General features: G+C 43.8%; 2 long non-coding RNA genes across 2 annotated transcripts; both read right to left on the bottom strand.

Annotated features, from left to right (window-relative positions):
- Nucleotides 1–8,986: 8,986 nt before the first annotated feature.
- Nucleotides 8,987–10,969, bottom strand: LOC147262238 (uncharacterized). Its single transcript, XR_015112529.1, has 3 exons — nucleotides 10,514–10,969; nucleotides 10,249–10,284; nucleotides 8,987–9,952 (listed from the first exon to the last, which is right to left on the bottom strand). It is a non-coding gene; the product is annotated as an uncharacterized LOC147262238 (long non-coding RNA).
- A 137-nt stretch (nucleotides 10,970–11,106) lies between these two features.
- LOC147262237 (uncharacterized) lies at nucleotides 11,107–15,197 on the bottom strand. The gene is made up of 3 exons (XR_015112528.1): nucleotides 14,848–15,197; nucleotides 13,575–14,627; nucleotides 11,107–13,456 (listed from the first exon to the last, which is right to left on the bottom strand). It is a non-coding gene; the product is annotated as an uncharacterized LOC147262237 (long non-coding RNA).
- Nucleotides 15,198–22,090: the final 6,893 nt, after the last annotated feature.

Genomic DNA, 22,090 nt, shown 5'->3' with positions numbered 1-22,090 from the left:
TGTGTTTTTATTTTTTTTAATTTTCCACACTGCACACATGTAAAATCATGGCCATGGCAAGGTCTGATATTGTTTACAAACTTACACACCACAGTATCATTACACAGTAAATTATCTGTATACGTTTTTAACACTCAATCAAAAGACATTCCTTTCTGCATGTGGTAAAGAAAAAAACACAGAGTTGGCCGCAGGAGACAGCCTGATGGCTTTGAACCTGTTTTTTTGAATAAGACACAGCTATAGAGTTTTTCCATAAAAAATGGTGTATCTCTGGGGCAAAAATATCAGGTGTATTCCCAAAGTTGTCGAAAAAGCATCCGTTCTTGTCTTTTGTGATGTAAAGAGCTAGCCAATGCTCTCCAGGCAGATGTGACCGATCTGTGTTAACAATCGTCATTACAGAGTATTTTTCTTTTCGGGAGCTCATCACACGCCAGTACACCTAAAAAACACTGGTCTCTCTTCAGTATTTTTTTAACAAGTCCGGTCAGCTCGGCGGTGTTCATGGTTCTCAGTCGTAGTCCAGCAGCACCTGTCTACTGTTTGATATCTCAAACACTGAATAACAAATTAAGTTAACAGTTCTGGCGAGGGGTTTTCTGAATCGCGCCTCCAATCTCACATTTCCAGACTTGATCAGAGAAACGTTTCCGCCATGACCCTCGTCAGGTTCCAGGTTGAAACAAAACGGTGTAGCCAGACCCAAATTCAGTTCTGTTTATGGCGAGTGATCTGTCCTTCAGGTGTCGACCCATGCTTTGAATGAGTTGAAAGTACTCTCTTACATATTGACCATTTGGGAAATGTGGTTGAAACGGCTTGGCTGGCACCATCAACATACAGGCTGATGAACTCGGTGTTGCAATGCTGAAAATCAAATGGGTTTCTGATATATGACCCTGTGTAGGCCTCGTTATCAACAAAGCATACAATTACAAATTTCGGGTCCTGGCCGTTGTAAAGGTTTTCCTGATTGCACACCCTAGTGCCCGGGGGGATGGAGAATGTCTTTAAGGCAACTCTGTTGATTGCGTATTTTGCGTTTGTGTGTTGGAGGGCTCTGCTGTGAGCTCGTCTGACAGCGGGAGAGATGGAGACTTTTTTCACAAATGTGCTGGCTGACACGATATTGGCTTTATACAAGACATTTTGTGGAGTCATCAGACAAAACTGGTCTGTAGAGCGTAGAAACTTCAACGATATGTCGACTCCATTGAGCATAAGTTTTTCTTGGAAAAACAAATCAGAATGTATCAGTGCAATTAGCTCGACAATTCTGCTGTGTACGGTATACGCTTCTCTGTGGGCGAGTCCGGGATTTGTGCCAGTTATAGACATGTCGTTTATGTGATTATGGCCGTCTTTACGAAACAGCACATTGCTAATTTGTGTGTTCAGGGTGTCCGTGTTATACTTGATTAAACATTCAATTATTCCCCTGTATGGGTATGTGTTGGAGCTCTGTGTGATCAACCTATCCCCTATTTTAACATCAACTTGTCGTAGATATATGAGTTGTTCAAATCCAGGCAATCCTCGCCGCATGCTGAAATATAGAACTCCAGGGGGCCATTCTCTGTGAGAGCTGAGACTGGTGCTACCTCCACATATGTAGATTTCTCAATAGACGTCTGCGTGTATGGGACTGTGAACAGGTCGAGCTCGGTTTTCACACACTCTCCTGACTGGGTGTGAATCAGCGACATTTTGTTAAAATATGTCTCTTATCGCTGGTCTGCCACGAGCTGATGATGTTCTTCTCCTCTTGAGTGCTGCCTTCTTTCTGGAACGACTATGTGTTTATCATTATATTCTGTGTCTGATCCATCTGTTGTGATGGGCTGCCCAGCGGGAGGGGGCCGATGGAGGAGTTTTTCCTGGATTCAACAGCCGCCAGGTTTTTTCGCCTCCATCAGGAAAGATGGACAGGGACTTAAAACATATTCATGATTCATGTGTTTCGTGCATTAATATATACATTTGATCGGATACATTTTCATATAGGTACATCATACACCATATATATATTCTTCACCATTCACTTCCCCCGTGGATGGTGAGGACAAGAGTCCTCAAAGGGGGGAATTATGTAGTGGCACAATGTATGGTTATATATCCAAAATTTATGATTCTCTGTGTTAGGTTGAAGAATACTAAGGGAAAGGTCAGGTTTTGGCAAACACCAAGGAATATTACAACATCATCATCTCCCTGTTTGGAGTTGTTATTGAAAAGATATCGATGTCCCGGGAATTACTCCCATGTTTGGAAATGTTACCGAGAGGATGTTAATGTCACCAAGAAGTTGTTAATGTTCCGAGAAGTTCATGAGACCAAAACAGGTATCAGTTGTCAGAACGCACGCACACACAAACACACACACACATCAGTCCCGGACAGTCCAGTTCTCTAGAGTTGGAAGCAGCTTGGAATGTTCCAGTCGGAACGACCCAGGCACACACTCACACATTTACACGCATATCCAAACACACACACTCAGACACATTTGTAATCAAAATACACGCCTCTTTGACTATAAAGATAGGTTGATGAGATGTGTGAGGGGGGCTTTCCTCAACATGGGCAACTTCTGTTACTCTGTGTTGTAGAACGTGTGAGACTTTGAGAATAAAACCCGTCGGCTGTACTCTATCTCTTTCTCTGGTCTATTCTTACATTTTTGTCACTTGGTTACCGGTTGAGGTTCCGATCGAACCCTCTATACTCTAACCTCTGTAAAGCCTCCTCTTCAGTGGTTGCAAACACAAGCAAATCATCAAGGTAGCGCAACAGACTGCTAAAGTTCAGATGGCCAAATATGCTAAGCATCATTCGCATGAATGAAGTAGGGCTGTTGCACAGATCTTGGGGCATTCTGTTGTACTCATGGAGTCCCATGGGGAATGCAGTGAATTTCTTGTCCTCTTCTGCCATCGCAATGTTATAGAAGCTAGAGGTCAAGTCCATGGTGCTGAAGTAGGTGTTTCCAACCAGGGCGGTCAGGCAGTCTGACTAGTGTAGTAGCGGGTGTGCATCTTTGAAGATTCTCGCATTCAGCCACCTAAAATTGGTGCACAGCCTCAAACTGCCATCTTTTTTCCACACCAGCACAAGAGGTGAGGCATACTCACTCACTGACCTCCTGATTATCTCCTGTTCTTCCATTTCAGACAAAACTTGTCGCAGTTTCTGGTAATGAGCAGGTGGAATCCGTCGGTAGGGAAGGCGAAACGGTCTCTCATCTGTCAGTCGAATGCGGTGCTTGAAACCTTTTGCCTCACCACAATCCAGTGCATGTTTTGAGAAGATGTCACTGTACTTTTCAAGCAGCTCAACCAGCTTCTCCTTCCCTGTTTGGCCATAGTGACTCTGATCAATGTCAATGTCTGTAAGTCCAACCTGCTGAAGTTGGTGTTTGAGGTCAGTGGGCTTTGCATCATCATATTTTTTGTCTTGTTTGCCATTTTCACATTGGTTGGTGCCAGGCAAGGCAAGGCAAGGCAAATTTATTTGTATAGCACCATTCATACACAAGGCAATTCATAGTGCTTTACAGAGGTAAAGAGAGAATTGAAAGTTAAAAAGTTTAAAATCGTATACATGAATTAAAACATTCAAAAGTAATTTAATATCAATAAAACAGTTTAAAATCAATTTGACAGCAGACAAATCAATATCAAATCAATCCATCGATACCAAATCACCCAGATCAATACCAAATCAATACTATAAGAACTCGGATGAGAGGTGAAACGTCTTCAAGATAAACTTACGTCCAGTTGACCAGATTTTACTTCGCTTCGAAATACTATAAGAAGGCTGCAGTGTTTTCAGCCCTGATTAAAATGAGCTGACAGTTTGTGCCCCCCTCAGAGGTTCAGGGAGTTTGTTCCACAGGTGTGGACCACAGAAGCTGAAAGCAGCTTCACCCTGCTTGGTTCTGACCCTGGGGACACTGAGTAGACCTGTCCCTGATGACCTGAGGGGTCTGGATGCTTCATACCCAGTCAGCAGCTCTGATATGTATTTAGGCCCAAGCCCATTCAGTGACTTATAGACCAGTAACAGGATTTTGAACTCAATCCTTTGACACACAGGGAGCCAGTAGAGTGATTTAAGGACAGGTGTAATGTGGTCCATTTTCTTACTGTTGGTCAGGACTCCGGCAGCAGCATTTTGGATGAGCTGCAGGTGCTTGATTGATTTTTTTACTGAGACCTGTAAAGACACCATTACAATAATCTAGCCTACTAAGAATAAATGCATGGACGAGTTTTTCCAAGTCTTGTTTAGAGAGAAATCCTTTGATTCATGCAATGTTTTTTAGATGATAATAGGCTGATTTAGTGATAGTTTTTATGTGGCTCTTAAAATTTAGGTCTGAGTCCATAACAACACCAAGGTTTCTAGCTTGGTCGGTGGTTTGTAGTGTCATTGAGTCAAGTTGGCTGCTGACCTCAAGCCTTGCGTTTTTTTTTGGACCAAACACAATGACTTCTGTCTTCTCTGCATTGAGCTGGAGAAAATTCTGGCCCATCCACTGACTGACCTGTAGGATACAGTCACTCAGTGGACTGTAATCGCATGGTGACACTGTAATATGAAGTTGTGTGTCATCAGCATATGAGTGGTAAGAGATGTTATAGTGCTCTATGACCTGGGCCAGTGGGAGCATATAGATGTTGAAGAAAAGTGGCCCAAGAATAGAGCCTTGCAGGACTCCCCATGTCATCTTTGTTCGCTCAGATTCACAGTTCCCAAACGAGACAAAGAAATCACGATCTTCTAGGTAAGGTCTGAGCCAATTTAGCACTGCACCAGAAAGTCCAACCCACCTCTCCAGTCTGTCAAGCAAAAGGTTGTGATCGACTGTAGACTAAGGTCTAGTAGTACCAATACTGATATTTTAGATGCATCAGTATTAAGGCGTTTGTCATTTAACGCCTTCATAAGTGCAGTTTCAGTGGTGTGGTGTGGTCAAAAACCTGACAGGAAAGCATTGAAGAGATTGTTTTGGGTCAAGAAAGAATGAATTTGTTGATAGACAACTCTCTCAATGATCTTTGACAAAAACGCAAGGTTAGATATGGGTCTGTAGTTATTACTGAAGCATCCAGATTAGGCTTTTTTTAAGAGAATTTTGATTACTGCAGTTTTCAGTGCCCTGGGAAATTGACCTGATAGAAGAGAAGCATTTACTATCCTCAATACATCTGATGAAACACAATGAAAAACACTTTTCAGCAAGCTTGTAGGCATCATATCAAGGCAGCACGTCATGGATTTTAAATTCTGAACCGTTTCTGTCAGAGTTGCATGGTCTATGGGTTGAAATGTTTCTAGATTTCTGAGAAACTGAGGAGGAACAGGTGACATAACTAAGTTGCTTTTGGAGGAGCCACATATTGTTTGTCTTATCTTCTGAATTTTATCTATAAAAAAGGCTGCAAAGTCATTGCATGACTTGTTGGACAGCAGTTCAGCAGGAACAGATGCCAAAGAATTTGTCAGTCTGTCGACAACAGTGAATATGGTGCGGGCATTGTTGGTGTTATTTTTGATCATCTCAGAGAAAAAGACTGTCTTGCCTTTTTCAATTCTTGGTTATAAATGTGAAGACTGTCTTCATTAATCATCATAGTATACCTGGAGTTTGTTTTTACGCCATCTGCGTTTAGCCTGCCTACACTTTCTTTTTTGAGCTTTCACCAGAATGGCGTTCCTCCATGTTGACTTTTTTCTACCAGATATAACTTTGGTCTTAATTGGAGCAATGGCATCCACAACAGTCATAACACCGGAGCTACAACTATCAACAAGGTCATTGACTGAGGCTAAGGGCAGAGTTGGTGATGATGTAAAAGCCTGAGTGAATAATGTACCAGTACTGTTGTTAATTGACTGCTTTTTTATCACCTCTGCTTCACTTTTGCAAAGATTGGCAGGGATAGTCATTTTAAACTGAACACAATGATGATCAGAAAGAGCAACATCACTCACCACAACATCAGAAATGTTTAGACCCTTGGAGATAATTAGATCTAATATGTGGCCCTAGTTAGGTGTTGGATCCGTTACATGCTGGGAGAGTCCAAAGATATCCAGAGTATTTAAGAGTTCTTTTGCATATCCATCTTTCACATTATCAACATGAATGTTAAAATCCCCCACTAGAATAACACAGTCAAACTCAATGCAGATAATCGACTATAGTTTGGAAAACTCATCAAAAAACAGTGCATTATGTTTTGGGGGCCTGTAGATGGTTAATGATATTGCACAACAGGAGGCTCTCAACTGAATAGCAACACACTCAAAGGAGTTGAAACCTCCATATGACATCCTCCTGCATTGGAAGGTTTCATCAAACAACATTGCAACTCCACCTCCTTTCTTATCCACTCTAGCTTCACTTACGAAACTGAAGCTGGGGGGCGCTGATTCAATGAGAACTGCTGCACTGTTATCTTGGCTTAACCATGTTTCAGTTAGGAACATGACGTCCAGGTTGTGCTGTATAATGTAATCGCTGATTAGAAATGTTTTGCCTGCTAATGACCTGACATTTAATACTGCTGGCTTGATATGTTAGAAGCAGTATCTATAGAACCGTGTACTGACTGTGGTTGACATGGAATGAATGTTAAATTTGACATTACCCTGTTTCTTGGCAATTTAAACAATCTCTTTCTATTGCCAGTCATAACGTGAACTGAGAAAGCTTCCAGTATGCTGGGCCCGACTTTCACTGGGAATCGTCAGGAGTGACATCATTTGAGCCTGGATCCAGAACACGTCGGCAGTCAGGGACAGGGCGATCTAAGTGTCAGGGGTGAAAGTGAGCTGGAATGGGCCGGAACGCAGTTCTGGTAAAATATTCACGGCCGAAACGGAGTTCCATTGAAAAAAGGAGGAAAAGGGAGCTGTCAAAATCCCATATTAAATAAAGAAAATGATGTCTGAAGGTAGTTTCACACTGAACACGGCAGACACGGCGTTATGCGCGGGGTGGGGCGCTTGATTGATTAAAACGTCGGGAGACTCGAACCTGGAACCTTCTTGCTGTGAGGCCACAGTGCTAACCACTGCACCACCGTGCAGCCCTAATATATATATATATATATATATATATATGAGCAGTCCGTTGACCCAATGGAGGCAAGTGAGAGAGAGGCGTCGCAGCAGGGCCGCGCCACTAAGCCCGGGCGGGGCAGGCTGCAGCCAACAGGCGCTGCCACCCCAAGGGAGGTGGAGAGGGCAGAGGCGGGGGTCAGGAACACACGGGGGAGGGGGGGGATAGTACGTGCCATTTGCGTCACCAAGGCAGAAGGAGTTCTCCTGGAGGATAAACAGTGGGGCAGATGACCTTCAGTAGCCGATAAGGAAGCTGTGTTTGGGTTTGGGCAGAGGAGCACACATTCCAATCTGTCTTCTCTTTCAGTCCAATCCAAATAGTAAATTAAAAATGTTCTGGTCTTCAACATCCCTCCCCTCTTCGCAAAGCGGCCAACTGCTCCGAGATGGTTTCCATCCTGCGTTTCAGTTCAAAAGTCTGTTGTTTCAGTTCAAGAGTCTGTTGTTGCCCCGCTTTGCCAGCCTCAATAATTGCGTTGTAAATGACGGTCAGTTGTGGAGATCCAGATCTGGTGGCAGCCGTCGTCTTGCCAATTTTGCTATATGTGAGGGCACCTCCAAGTCCGAGGAGGAGAAGCCCCACAACCATGAACCCAAATAAGTAGAGGTCCTCGATGTCCTCCACGGAGAGAGGTGTCAAGCACGCGGTACGCCATCTCCCCCAGGAATCGAGAACGTAGCCCGGAGGGTCGGTTCCATGCGGACAGGCAGGTTCCTCCGATCCTGATTTCCTTGTCGAAAATATGGTGTCAATTATGGTGTTATTGTACATCTTCAGTACAGTGACATTGATCTTATCATATCTTATCTTGACTTAGGTGATGCTGTTAGCCCCATGGCCACTGCTTACCCTTCTGGGTGGTGGGGACGGTGCTATGGGGGCTACAGTTGTGTGGGGAATAGACACCCGATAACTAATAAAAATCACCCAAAACAGATTAAAAACCATAAAACTTCGTCGTTTTTTTTTTTTAACGCAAGGGGCGTGCGTACATATCCAGCAAGACTTTTAAGCCACTTTCACCCCTGGTTGGTGCCATGAAAAACGTTAAAATCTTCCACAGCTAAACAGGAAGACACATCTGCCAGTTTGCTGTTTCGCTTGAGGGTGATGGGCTTGTTTGACATGTTAGTAACTTTCATGGGAACCCATCTATCACCCCACAATGGTGTGATGACTCGACCAACCAAGATGTTGCGAGGGATGGACTTGGATAAGGTCGGCTCAGCAATCACTGTGCTGCCGGGTGACATGGGGACATTATTTGGCAATTTACCCCAGACTAGATGTTCTTGTCTTGCCAACAGGGTGACTTACTGCTGGAGCTTAACCGTCCCGATCTTGTCTGAGAGCTCTTCTCCTCTCCACCGAGATGAGTTCGCCATGAGGTCAAGGAACTGTTCACATTCTGGAAGGAGACTCGGTACACAAGGCGCCAATAGTCACTGGTCATTTTCAGCTGATGGATGAGGAATCTAATGACATTTGTGCCTATGATTAAGTCGTCATGTTGACCTGGTACCACAACAATGGGCACAATACAACTCTCTCCACACTGTAAGCCCGAATAAGTTGAATCTACTCAAAAAAATAGAGGAAAGTGGTTGCCTTAAAAGATTTAAGTAATGTACAATGAAAACTTGAGTGAATTAAATTAAATTTGTCAAGATCTGGAATTGTTATTTTAAGTACAATGCACTTTGTCAAGCTGATTTAACTTAAAATCTTGAGTAATATAAATTGCTGGGCCCAATTAATTGTACTTAGAATTTTTGGTGGATGAATTTTCATATTTATATTTCTAATATAAAATATGTCAACTGCAAAATTGGTGTAAAAAATAAGAAAAAAATCAAAGCCCAAACATTACTTTTTCTTTTATTGATACTGAATGCAAGTCAGTGTCTTATAAAACTCTATACAGAATGGAGGCTTAAAATTTGCCACAAATTTTCCTGAGAAACTTTTAAAGGTGAGTAGAACAGAGCTCCTGTTGTTGGAACAAGTGCACTCATCCTGAATGTAAATAGTCAAAATCTCACAATCAAAACAAAAATACAATTGGACACTGATGAACTCAGGTCTGCTTAACACTGTTACCAGATAAAATGTTTGATTCATAAAACTTAGATTTTTTTTCAACAATGTATGACTATTGTCTCAGAATATTGACATTTTTTCTGGTAAATCACGCTCTCTTAAACTATTTTTTCCCCTCATAGATCTGTAGTTAACCTTTTGTCAATATATCTTCTGAGTGAATTTTTGAACAACAAAAATTAAATATCCTTTCAGATGATAAAAGTCACATTTATCAAGTAGGCTGACAACAAATGCACTCATTGGTACTTCAGCATAGGAACATTATTACATTCAAAACCTTAAACAAAGACAGGAGCTTCCCTACTGACACTACTGCCAGCTAACTTAAAGGGTATGAACAGTGTAAACACGCAACATTAAAGCCAAAATACTTACTATGGAGCAGTAGCTAACTCTTCAGAACCCTGTTTCACACTGCAAGCTGGTTTTTCAAAGTCTGTATTTTGGGTGCCAGCTGTCCCCTACCCAGGTTCAACATTACCTGCTGAACAAAGTGGAATGTGTGTTTCATGCACTTTGGGTACTGCAGGTGTAGGGCATAAATGAGTCCGAACAGGATACAGAAAGCCTGAGGCAGGTCGGCTGGTTCATCCATCACCACATTCCCCTCCAGGATGATGGCTACATCGGATGGGTTGAGCTGAGGACTTTCTCCATCATACAGAGGATTCCCAGTTGAGTTTGGCTGTACCCGTCCTTGTTGGTCACATCCTAACAGAGAAATAAAGACATTGGTTGATAATTCTATGTTGCCCATCAAAAAAGTACCTTTCACTGTTCATAATGGAAACCATCCTACATTAGAAACTACAGCAAAGGTAATCGAGAAAAGAATAATGTTGGCCTTAATTTGGCTTTTCGACAGCAGCCATAACTGGATCTACACATTATAAGTACACTGCTCACAAAAATTTAAGAACTACTTACTCAGAGCAAAGTTGAACATTTACTGCGGTAAAAGTTTATATTTCACCTGCACCAGACAAAAAAAGACCGGTAAAACTTACTTCAACTGCCTCTTCCGCTGCCCACTAACGTCCTTACTGCGGATAAAGAAATGCAGCCGGTGAAAATGTCTATCTGGTTAACACAAGCTCCTAATTCTCACCAACTGTACCTCAAATTCACCCATTTAAATCACTGTTCGTGAGGAAAACACAAAGCCAAACTCCAGTAGCGCAGCTGTGAAAAGTTAGGTGACTACAATCAATGGCCATCTGAAAACCTAACACGGTCGCTAACGTTAGCTTAAAGTAACGTAATGGAGCTCACCAGATTGTGGTAAGGACGTCGCGGCGTTAACCTCCTCTTTCCTCGGTGGAAGCAGGGTACACAGCGGGGTCCAGCTCCAGCGGTCGATGAGAGGCGGTGTCCGACTCAGGGAGTGAACAATATCCCAGTAGACCGCGGTAATGACGGCAGTCCTCCCGCCGTCAGCCTCCTCTTTCTCCGGTGGAATCGCGATGCACAGGGTCCGGCGTTCAATGAGAGGCGTGTCCGACTCCGCGGGTCAAAATAATCAGACTAACTGATAAACCACATTTCCCAACTACTTTTCAATTCCTGAAATTTTCGGTCTTTCCAAATTGTAACAACTGACCAACAGCGACGAAATGGAGGGCGGTAAAAACGGGGTGCTTCTCTTTCCCACAATGCATGTCAAAAGATAACTCAATGAATGAAAGTGATCACGGCTAAAACTTGATAAATTAAAGCTGATGTAATGTAAAGTTGTTGACACATGCATTACTGTCAAACTTAAGTCTCATAAACTGATATTTGATACTAAGCAAGGATCATATACTCACATTTTAAAGTAATACAATACAACTTAAACCATGTAAGTAGATTGTAATTTATTTTGTAATGACATATGAAATCCGGGCTAACAGTGCATACAGTTCCATTTCCACTTCATTCATGCACTTTGGTCTGGTTGGCGTACCTCCACAGCCTCCTAGAACAACCTCCTGAGTCAAGGGAATGGATTTTGAGAGAACACGTTCATTCAACATCTTCTGCTCTGCTTGTTGGCTGAATGTACAGGCCATGGAACCAGAGTCGAGCATCCCCTGCACCTGGAATGTGTTATTTATCTCAACAGGGGTGTAAAACAGTTCATCAAAAGAACCACTCTCTATGTGTTCTGCACTATTACTTTAGCACCAGCTGGTGCTGCTGCACATGTTTTTATGTCGTGCTTTTCAACATCACCATTGTTGAGGGTTTCTATTTCTTTTGTGCCCACACATCCCCTCACCCAGTGTGGGCCAGCTAGTTTAAAGTCTGGGTGTTCTGTGGCTGGGAAGTATGCTGGCTCTTCCCATTCGCAGACTGTGTTCTTGCCAGACCCATCTCCTCTGAACACTGGAGGCTCTCTCACATCTGACTATGAGACAAACTTTGCACCAGTCAAGTTAAGGTAAGTGGAGTCTCTGGGTAGTGTTCCTGCACTGCTTTGAGTTTGTGTGCCACAAGCACCGCTTTCCTCACTCTCATTCTTGAACTGCTCTCTTATAATCTGTCCTACCTGCTGAGCAATATGTGTTATCAGGTTATTTAAAGGTGGGTCAGTTGTAGCTGGGAAACCTGAAAGTGTATGCTCCTGATTAGGTCCGGAAACGGCATTATCAAGTATGCGTGTCGAGCAAAAAGCTGGGGAATCTACACGAGCTGCTGCCCGTGCTGGGGTACTGGGTGAACTACTAATAAACCTCCCCCTTCCAACACCTAAACTAAAACTATCATCTGAAACTTTTCCTTCATCCATTTTTCCCATAACATGTAATTTTCAGGCTCTTTTTCAACAGTTAATTGTACACAATAAAATATAACAAAATGACAGACTTGCCCATTAAACCTGAAATTAATTATTTCAATTTCCGTTTTCTTCCCTTTCTTTTGTTTTTAAATTACCTTACAAAACTCAAAATTGTATTTGTGCTACTTGTTATACGTAGCAACCTCCGGTGACCAAGCTGGTGTTGATCCACGGCTCCAGAGGCGATGACAAACCAGTCTGAGGCAGTGTGGATCCAGGTCACGGCACCACTGTAGCCGGCCTGGCCTGACACGGCATGCTGCTATACCCTCTGCGTTGTGTTTAGATGCAGTGTGAAGGAAGGAGATGGGACCACAGATGTCTTGCCAGCCAGAAGGAGTTTTTTTTTATTCTGTTTGTTTGGCAGCCTGTCTAGTGGTGTCAATATAAACAATAACCGTTGAGAATGGGATAAGAAGTGCGAGAGGGTGAACGCGGTGGGTTCAGAGCAATGCACCCCCGCGGAGATTTAAAAAAAAGTGGTCGGACCTATTTTTGGCTAAAGTTCCCTTCGAATCACCAGTGTTGTTTATCATCATGTTCATACATTTTAACCACTTCGAATGACGGAATGAACAAGTCGCTATGCATGTTTGAAGTTTTATGACGATGGTAGAAAAGTGTTGGCGCCTCCTTTACTGAACAAACAAAGTGATACAAAGCACAGTTTTCCTCACTAAACCTGCACGAGCATCACTACGTCATAACCTTGCTCTACTGCTCGCGCTCTGAAAGATTTCCTCTCCATTTCTAATGCATATCTGCAATTCTAACTTCCCAAACAATGCAAGGTAAACGTATGACTAAATTCAACACTGCGCAATCACTAAATGCAATAACTAAAATAATCAACTGGCTTAAATCTAAATTTAAACAACAATATGGAAAATGGCAGGAACAGGACCTCAAGGTGGAGGTCAAGCGGCATACAGCTGCCCTCCGGAGGAGTGCGGGCCAGACAGGTGAGCGTCAGGGAGAGGGGCACCTGACGGAATTGGAGCAGCGGGTGGCGGCAGTCATGGGCAGCATCTCTGTGGGGGGGGGGGGGGGATTGTCGCCGCCACCCACGCTGACTCCGAGAGCCCGGAGGGTAAGTGGCAACTCCATTTCTTACAACACTTCCACATGCTTTGCCACAGATGGAAAGGCAACAAATACACAGAATCAGCCATTTAAATAAACCAATATGTTCAATAGAAATTGATCCATCAGCCATGCCGCTGACGTGCAGAATCCCCGCCGGCCTGCGCCAGCCCGTCTACCGGCTCAGAGTCATCCGCCAGGACCAGTGGCATTCGGGCCAGCCCATCCCCAGCACAGGCACCAGGCCGACAAGTGGCGGACAGTCCTCCGTCTCACAAAGATCCAGAGGGAGGGTCCTCACACAGGTGGTCCTGCAGTCGCAGGAGGACATAACTTGGATCAATGAGCAGCTTGACCGCCTGATAAATGTTCAGGAGTGTTTCGTGGACAAAATAATCTGGCTTCATAAATTGTGTAATCGCTTCTTACCCATTCACACTGTGGAAATGAAATTCATGCGTGAGGATGGCTGCCCGGCCGGGATCGTCATCCATCCCTCCACCCTCTGGCTTTGATGATCTGCACATTGATGAAGTGGAAACCCTTACGATGAACGTAAGCATGTTCCTCATGGGACAGCGCTTTTATGGCAACATGAGTGCAGTCATTAGAGAATCCGGCTTTTGCTGCAAATTGCACTTTAATATTGACCTGTTCAACTGCAAAGTAAGGGAATTTAATGTACCTGTGGGAGAGGGAGATGATCAGGCCCACCACCAAACACATGGTCCAGCTGAGGGTCGACTGACTCACCCCGAACGGTCCGCCATCTCCCGCTGGGAGGCTTTTTTGTTCCCGATGTATGTGCGATTATCAAATAATGTCATTTACCAAACACCGCCACAGGGTGTCGGCAACGGACCAAAGTGCAGTTAACGCAAGAATCGGCTTTCCGCCAACTTCTACTGCACCTCCAAAGTTGGTGTGAAACAGTGCAAGAATCGACGAACTTTTCGCATTGATACATCTGAACGTGAGCATCGATCCTGACGTTCGCAAGTTTTTGTTGCGTAAACTGTGTTGATACATGAGGCCGCAGGTGATAAGCATTCCGCAGGTCCAGCTTGGTGAACACCTGGCCCCCTGGAGCAGCTCGAAAGCAGAAGAGATCAGAGGAAGAGGACAACGGTTCTTGACAGGGATATCGTTAAGGCCCCTGTCATCTATACAGGGTCTCAGCGATTTATCCTTCTTCTCTACAAAGAAGAACCCAGCCCCAGCTGGAGAGGATGACGGACGAATGATACCCGCTGCCAGGGAACTGTGGATGTAAGTCTCCATGGCCTCCCTCTCCGGCCCTGAGAGCGATTAGAGTCTTCCCTTAGGAGGCGCTTTCCCCGGCAACAGGGCTATGGCACGGTTGTAGGGACGATGTGGCGGCAGTGAGGTGGCTCTGCTCTTACTGAACACCTGGGCTAAGTTGTGGTAGATGGACGGCACCTTTGACAGGTCTGGTGGTTCTGGAGCCATGGCGACAGGAACCTGGAGAGATGGAGAAACATGACAAAGACAGACTGAATGACACACACCCCGGGCCTCTGCAGCTGAGGCAGCCAGACTGCCTGGTGACGGGTTGAGAGGCCCCAAGGCCTGTAGCCAAGATGCTGATGGCCACAGCTCATTGTCAGGGACGGAAGGCGGTTCGATTCTCCGGGACTGAGACGTGAACAGCTGGTCGGGGGCTGAAGGCGGTCAGGTTTACCTGGGCTGAGGCAGATCGGGTTGGTCAGGAACTCTCCAGGTCGAAGCCTGGAAGGCAGTCCAAACAGGCTCGTAGTCAAAGGCAGAAGGCAGGCAAGATTAACAGGGCTGGGACGCAGGAAGCAGGCTGGAGACGAAACAGGTATCGGGTTGGCAGGCAGAACAGGGTACGCTGGAGTGTCATGCAGAAAACAGAGGACAATCTGGCAATTAGTGATGCGTCGATCGCGAACGAGCCGGCTCTAAGAGCCGATGCTTTGTAGTGAACGAGAAGAGCCAATGCCCGTCGGTGGGAGCCGAATCGTCAGCCGCCTGCTCAGCAGCGGTCTGTTCGTGGCTCCGTTCCGCGGATAATCCATGCCAGCGGGGGCGGGAGTTTATTTTGATGGGCACATCATGCGGCCAATCACATGCGAGGACAGACCAGGATCATACCATTATGTGAAAGAAGGAAGGGGGACAGACGCTCCAAAGACCGTGAATGTAGTGGTACAGGCCAGGTACACACACAGGCCAGGTTCCACAGCTGATGCTGTACTGGAGGTGAGGTCCTACCTTCAGGACTCCCTCATCCAGAGAGCTGAAGACCCACTGAAATGGTGGGAGGCCAAGGCTTCATGCTACCCACGCCTGGTTAAGGTAATAGTAGGAAGACTCTGCATTGTTGCTACATCGGTCCCCTCAGAGAGAGTCTTCTCAAAGACAGAACAAATTGTAACAGAGAGGAGAAATCGGATCAGCCCATCCAAACTGAGGCATCTGGCTTTCCTGAATGCCAATCTCCACTAGACACTCTGTTCATACTTTGTTCACACTTTGTTCATTTGATTTGTATGTTTGATTTGTTTGATTGCTGTGGTTGTGTTCAGTTTTAAAAGTTCCATACATAAAAATAAAGCGTTTATGAAAACACTGAATCAAAAATTGCTTGTGATACTGAATGAAAACTGAAGAGCCATTTGGGAGCCGTAAGAGCCGGCTCTTCTAAGAGAGCCGAGCCAAAGGAGCCGAATCTCTGAGAAGAGTTGGAATGCCCATCACTACTGGCAATGAGTGAGTGTGGACCAGTGGTTTATATATGGCACTGATATGAGAGTGGCTGCAGGCGTGACTGATCAGGGAGAGGTGTGGTCTGTCTGAGTGGTGGTGTGTGGGCTGGATGACTGCTGCAGGTGAGACTGACAGGCTGATGTGACACAGACACTGTGGGCCCTCACACACAGCTTCACACTTGACATCAAAGTTCAACTTTTTTATCATTGTTAGTCCCCAAATATTTATAAGACAGTTCTTCCAGAAAAATGTGGACTTTTTTGTGAGTGCTATGGCAAAAAAATCCTTGATGATGCAGCATGATTTCTTAAAAAAACACAATGGAATATGCGGGATATTTATACAATTTCATGTGATGAAATTGCAGGAATTTGCAAAAATTGTGGGAATTTGCAAAACCTGCGGTTTGATGAGAAAGAAAAAAAAAGTGATTCCCCCAACACTTTGTTCTCAGTAGGCTACCACCTTAATCTAATGATGTAAAGAGTTATTTCTCATGATTTTATGATAAGCAAGCATATTACATCACATAAAGTGCTTGGAATAATTAAGGTCTTCTTTATTTAAGACCTAAATAACCACAAAGGTAAAATTTACAAAGATGAGTCAAACAAGTTCCTAGATTATTTTTGTTGGCAAATTAGACTGATTTGCAGACTTCATCATGTTTTTTTCTTAGGGTTTGTAGGCAAGGCAAGGCAAGGCAATTTTATTTGTAGAGCCCTTTTTCACCAACAGTTTGTCTCAAAGGGCTTTACATGGCATCATAACAACATCCTCTGCCCTTAGACCCTCACATCGACTGAGGAAAAACTCCATAGAAAACCCTTTTAACAGGGAAAAATCTGAGAAACCTCAGGGTAAGCAACAGAGGAGGGATCCCTCACCCAGGACGGACAGACGTCCAGTAGATGTTGTTACAGACAAGAAAACAGTTTACAATACAAAATGTGGGAAACATGGAAATGTTAATAACAGTTGAAGAAGGAAGCTTCTGGAAGGGGAGGCAGGGAGAGCAAGCCAGCTTGATGGGGGACTGGATGGCAGACTGGTTCATGGAAGGGGAGCGCAGGCCGGTGTAATAGTAGGGGATAAAAAAAAGGGGGTGGGGGGCGATGCAGGACTGCTGAAAAACTTTGAAGCTGATCTGTGTGATATGCAAGCCTTGACCAATCTTAACAACAGTTTCAAACATTTATTGACCATCATAGACATATTTTTTTAAAAAGCCAACACGTGTCTCAAAGAAGAAAACAGCTTCTGAAGAGGTGACACTTGAGCCAGTGTTACTTCAGAGTCAAATACCCAAAAAGTTACAATCAGATGAGGGGAAAGAATTTTTCAACAACAGTTTACTTTCTCTGATGAAGAAACACGGTATTGTACATTTTGCCACAGTGAGCGACTTGAAGGCCTCGGTGGTGGAGAGTTTTAATCGTATGTCAACATCAGAAGTTACCTTGAGATTTTTTTTTTTTTTTAAACCTGTCCTGTTCAGTAGCTGAGGCAAGCAGCATCAATGTTCCTGGTGCCTTGTTGTACTGAAGCAGTTTTATTCTGCATAGGAGGAATCTGATAAACTCCTCCTATCGCCATTTATGTTTACTTTTATTAGGAATGGTATTGGTTCATTGACTGAGGCTCAGGAGTGGACAGGAAGAGAGAACAGGGACAAGACAGCGAAGACAAGGGGGAGGGGGGAGACAAAAACAACAACAGCAATAGCAGAAAACAACAACAACAATAAAAAACAAAAACAAACAAAAACAAATAAACAAACAAAGAAAAAGTAACAACAACAAAAGAAAAAGAAAGAAAAAACATTGGTTGCAGAATTTCCTGTGCAGGCTTACCATTTGGTTTGATATAATTTTAAGATAAATGTCTGAGTGTGTGTTTATGGGTCAGTTGTGCGCTCCATGCGTGTATGTGTGTATACGCGTGTGTATGTGTATGTGTGTGTGCTACGGTTTGTCTTGGATGCTGTGCGTAGCTGGCTGTAGCTGATGAGAGATCCTACCTTGAGATCTTAACTGATCTGATAAATTGCTACAACAACAGTTACCATAGTACTATAAAAATTACTCCTATGGAGGTGACCTCAGAGAATGCTGATCAAGTGTTTTGTAACCTGTACAGTACAATCTCACCACATCCTATAATAAAGATGAAATTTAAGAAGGGGGATCTCATGAGAATATCCAAGTTAAAAGGAGTGTTTGATAAAAAATATGAACAAAGTTTTACGGGTGAAGTATTTACAGTTACGGGTAGCTACCCTCACACACACCCTGTATACAAACTGATGGAATACGTTATTTATTACAAACCGATGGAGCCGTATAAACATTAATGCAGACAATATTTTGAAAAAAAAGAAAAATGATAGTTTATTGGTATTTATCACAGATAATATTCAATCTATGAAATTAATTTCACTTTGATTTAGCCAAAAACTAAAGTTTTTCTGCTTATCCTTTATTATGGGACAGAGTCAATTCTGAATATACTAAATAAATATATAAACTTAAGAATTTACACAATAAATTTTCTGCCAGCATTCCTCTCTCACCTTATTTGCAGCAACTGTGTTGCTTTTTGCTGTCATAATTGTTTGATATTGTTCATAACCCTCCATTATAGTCACTTGTTCTTCTTCACTAAAGTAAGTAGCACACAATCTATCCATTTCCAAAGAGCCAAATGATGTGTTAAACGTCCCTTTTTATGGGGATGTGCACAGAGCCTGAATTTACAAAGAAAGATCATATCCACCGTCATGATACCAGTTATCTGTAATTGCGAGTTTAGGGTTCACCAAGCCATCTTATTGAAAGAAAGCCTGGCTATGTTGAATTTGCTTCATAGTACACTACTCTAGTGTAGAGTAGACTGCAGTGCCAGGCTTATTAGGGTGTGATGATGATTGGTGAATTAGGGACAAGTGTGCAGAGCCGCTTCCTTCAACTTGTCACCGACGCTGGAGAGCACGCATGACTCGGGCAGATGTGCCTAAGCCTGCAGCAACAATTTCTGCAACAGGAGGGGTTGTTGTGGGGAAGGCATCGGCACAGGCAACGCTAGAAAGGAATTATTTTAAACTAATGTCAGTATTTGTTACACTGTGGATTTAGCTAAACCCATTGAACTCACTGTGGAACAGATGATGGATCTGTGTGAAACTATTTATCCTCACACCTGGTATAATTTACACCGGGGCGCTTCCTGTGTGGAGCTGAACAGGAAGACTGATGAACCTCAGCCCTCAATCATTTTAAAATTTGCTGGAGGAGGGTATGACAAAGATCTCCTGAAACAGTTGGTCCCAGCAGTAACAAAATGTGACCCCTCCTTTGACACTTCCTTCAATAACATGAACAAATGCCTCAATGTCAGGGGCGACGCTAGATATAAAATCAAGGCCTATCCTCCTCTGGCTTATATGGTAGGTTTAAGAGTCAACAAATGGTGGACACGGATTCTTACCCCCTATCCCTGTGATTTAAATGAGGGGATAGGATAGCAGACATTTTTACACATCTATCCATCCATTGACTACTGCTTATCCTGTTAAGGGTCATGAGGGGGACTGGAGCCTGTCCCAGCAGCCTGCAGGCGAGAGGTGGAGGATTTAGAGGACTCGATTAACCTGGTCTCCTCTTGCATGTCTTTGGACTGTGGGAGGAAGCCGGAGTACCTGGACAGAACCCGTGCAGGCACATGGAGAACATGCAGACTCCACACAGAAAGACCTTGTGCTTGAGTTGAAGCTTGAACCTGGAACCTTCTTGCTGTGAGGTGACAGTGCTAACCACTGCACCACCGGGCCACCCATTTTTACACATATAATATGAAATTTTACAGGGTCAACATCATAATGCAAATTCATTATGCTTTCTTTTTAAATAAAAATTGCAAACGTTTCAGTAGCAGTGGCAAAAGGTTATGGGCATAAATCTAATCGCTGGCTGGGGCCTTTATGTATTGAGTTTGCTGTTTGGATTTTGAATTTTTTTCTCTGTATGCCTGATGCGAATTGCCTGATAGCTCACTAAAAACACCCTGTTTAGTTACTAGGTCAATGTCTGAAAATATCTGCTCATCAAACAAAAACACCCAGTTAAGTCACCAGGTTAATGTCTGAAAATGTCTGCACATCTCATTGAAAACAAGCAGTATTGTCACTGTATCAATGGGCTCAAATTTTCTGAGATCTCCCTAAAAACACCCTGTTATGTTGCCAAACCATCAGCTAAAAATGGTCAGACATCAAACAAAAACACCTGGTCGTGTTGCCATATAGCATAGCATTGCTTCAAATGTCCAGATACCTCGTTAACATGTCAATGGTGAATTATTTTCAATCTTTTGTACTTGTACATCATTGTAGTCCAGGCCAGTTTCATTAATTAAGCTTTTTTTTAAATGATTCTGTTGAACAACAATTGAAAAGCAATGTCTGCTTTTCAGTAGTTATTTTTCAGTAAAAAAAGATTATATTTACTTTTCTCAGTTACAAGGTATTTCAGTGACCATTGTGAGTTTTTTTAACAGAAGGGTACTCACATTTTTGTTCATGTGTTCACATATGTTAACAACCTGAGGTGTGTAATTATGATCAGTATAGCTGAAGTAGGGAGAGGAGAAGAGTGCAGTGTAAAACCTGTGAAAAAACATTCACAGTTGGTAATAATAACTAATTAAAGCTGCAAGCAGCATTGTTAGGGCCTGAGCCCCCGCGCGCCCGCGGCCGGGTGCCCAACGCGGCCCGAATCCAACGGTGTAATAAAGTTGTGTGGCTCCGTAGGTGGCGCTATAGATTTTTTTTTTGTTTTTTGTTTTTTTTGTAGATTAATGAATGTGTCACCAGACCAGACAAGTGTGGCGAATTTCAGCGAATTTCATGCATGTTCAGGGGGTGACATTAGATTATGCGCGTTATGAAAACCGGCTCCGGGCTGTCTGGCCGAGCTGCCTCATGGGTGTTGGGGTGGGCTGGGACACTGTTTCGTGTGTGGTTCCGTCCGAATTGCCAAGTGGCAACCTATGACCTACTGCTACGACGTAGGCTGTCCAAAACCACACCTGGCGTGAGTAGCGACATACTTCGCAACCTAAATTACTGTACTTATCAATGCATCCACATGAAATAAATCAGCTGACAAAACTGGAGGCCTGTCTAAAGGAGATAAAAACTTGGATGACCCAAAATTTCCTTTTATTAAACTCCAATAAAACCGAGGTCATTGTCCTGGGCCCAAAACATCTTAGAGACACCCTATCTAATGAGATAGGTACTCTGGAAGGCATTACCTTGGCCCCCAGCACGACCGTAAGGAACCTAGGAGTTCTCTTTGATCAGGATCTGTCCTTTAATGCCCACATTAAGCAAATTTCTTGGACTGCTTTCTTTCATTTACGAAACATTGCTAAGATCAGACACATCCTGTCTCAAAAAGATGCAGAAAAACTAGTCCATGCCTTTGTCACTTCAAGGCTGGATTACTGCAATTCCCTCCTATCAGGCTGCACCAGTAGGTCCCTGAAGACTCTCCAGCTGGTCCAAAATGCTGCTGCCCGCCTGTTGACGAGAACTAGTAGAAGAGACCATGTCTCTCCTGTACTGGCCTCTCTGCATTGGCTCCCTATCAAATTTAGAATAGAATTCAAAATTCTCCTTCGAACATACAAAGTCCTCAACAGTCAGGCTCCTTCATACCTGACAAAGCTCATAGTCCCGATTATCCAGCTAGAACCCTTCGCTCCCAGGATGCAGGGTTACTGGTGGTTCCTAGAGTTTCTAAAAGTAGAATGGGAGCCAGAGCCTTCAGCTATCAGGCTCCCCTCCTGTGGAACCGTCTCCCAGTTTCGGTCCGGGATGCAGACACCCTCTCGACCTTTAAGAGCAGACTTAAGACCTTCCTTTTTGATCAGGCTTATAGTTGGGCTGCATAGGCTGGCCCTTAGATATGCTGCTATAGGCTTAGGCTGCTGGGGGATCTCCCATGGTGCACTGGGCTTCTCTCTGCTCCTGTCTGTCCTCCTATATTTGTCATACATAAATCATACTCACACATATTACTTCGGGCTCCCCTCATCCCAGATCCGGGTGCTGCTGGAGGAGGCTGCAGACCTGAAGAGGCTCAAGCTGCCACCCGTAGCTCCACCTGCTCACGTCCCTGTCTGTCCAT

The sequence above is a fragment of the Aulostomus chinensis genome, chromosome 4 (assembly GCF_037954235.1).
Source record: "Aulostomus chinensis isolate RoL2024-O1b breed Wild chromosome 4, RoL_Achi_v1.0, whole genome shotgun sequence".
Lineage (NCBI taxonomy): Eukaryota > Metazoa > Chordata > Actinopteri > Syngnathiformes > Aulostomidae > Aulostomus > Aulostomus chinensis.
This window is presented reverse-complemented; position numbering and strand designations above follow the sequence as displayed.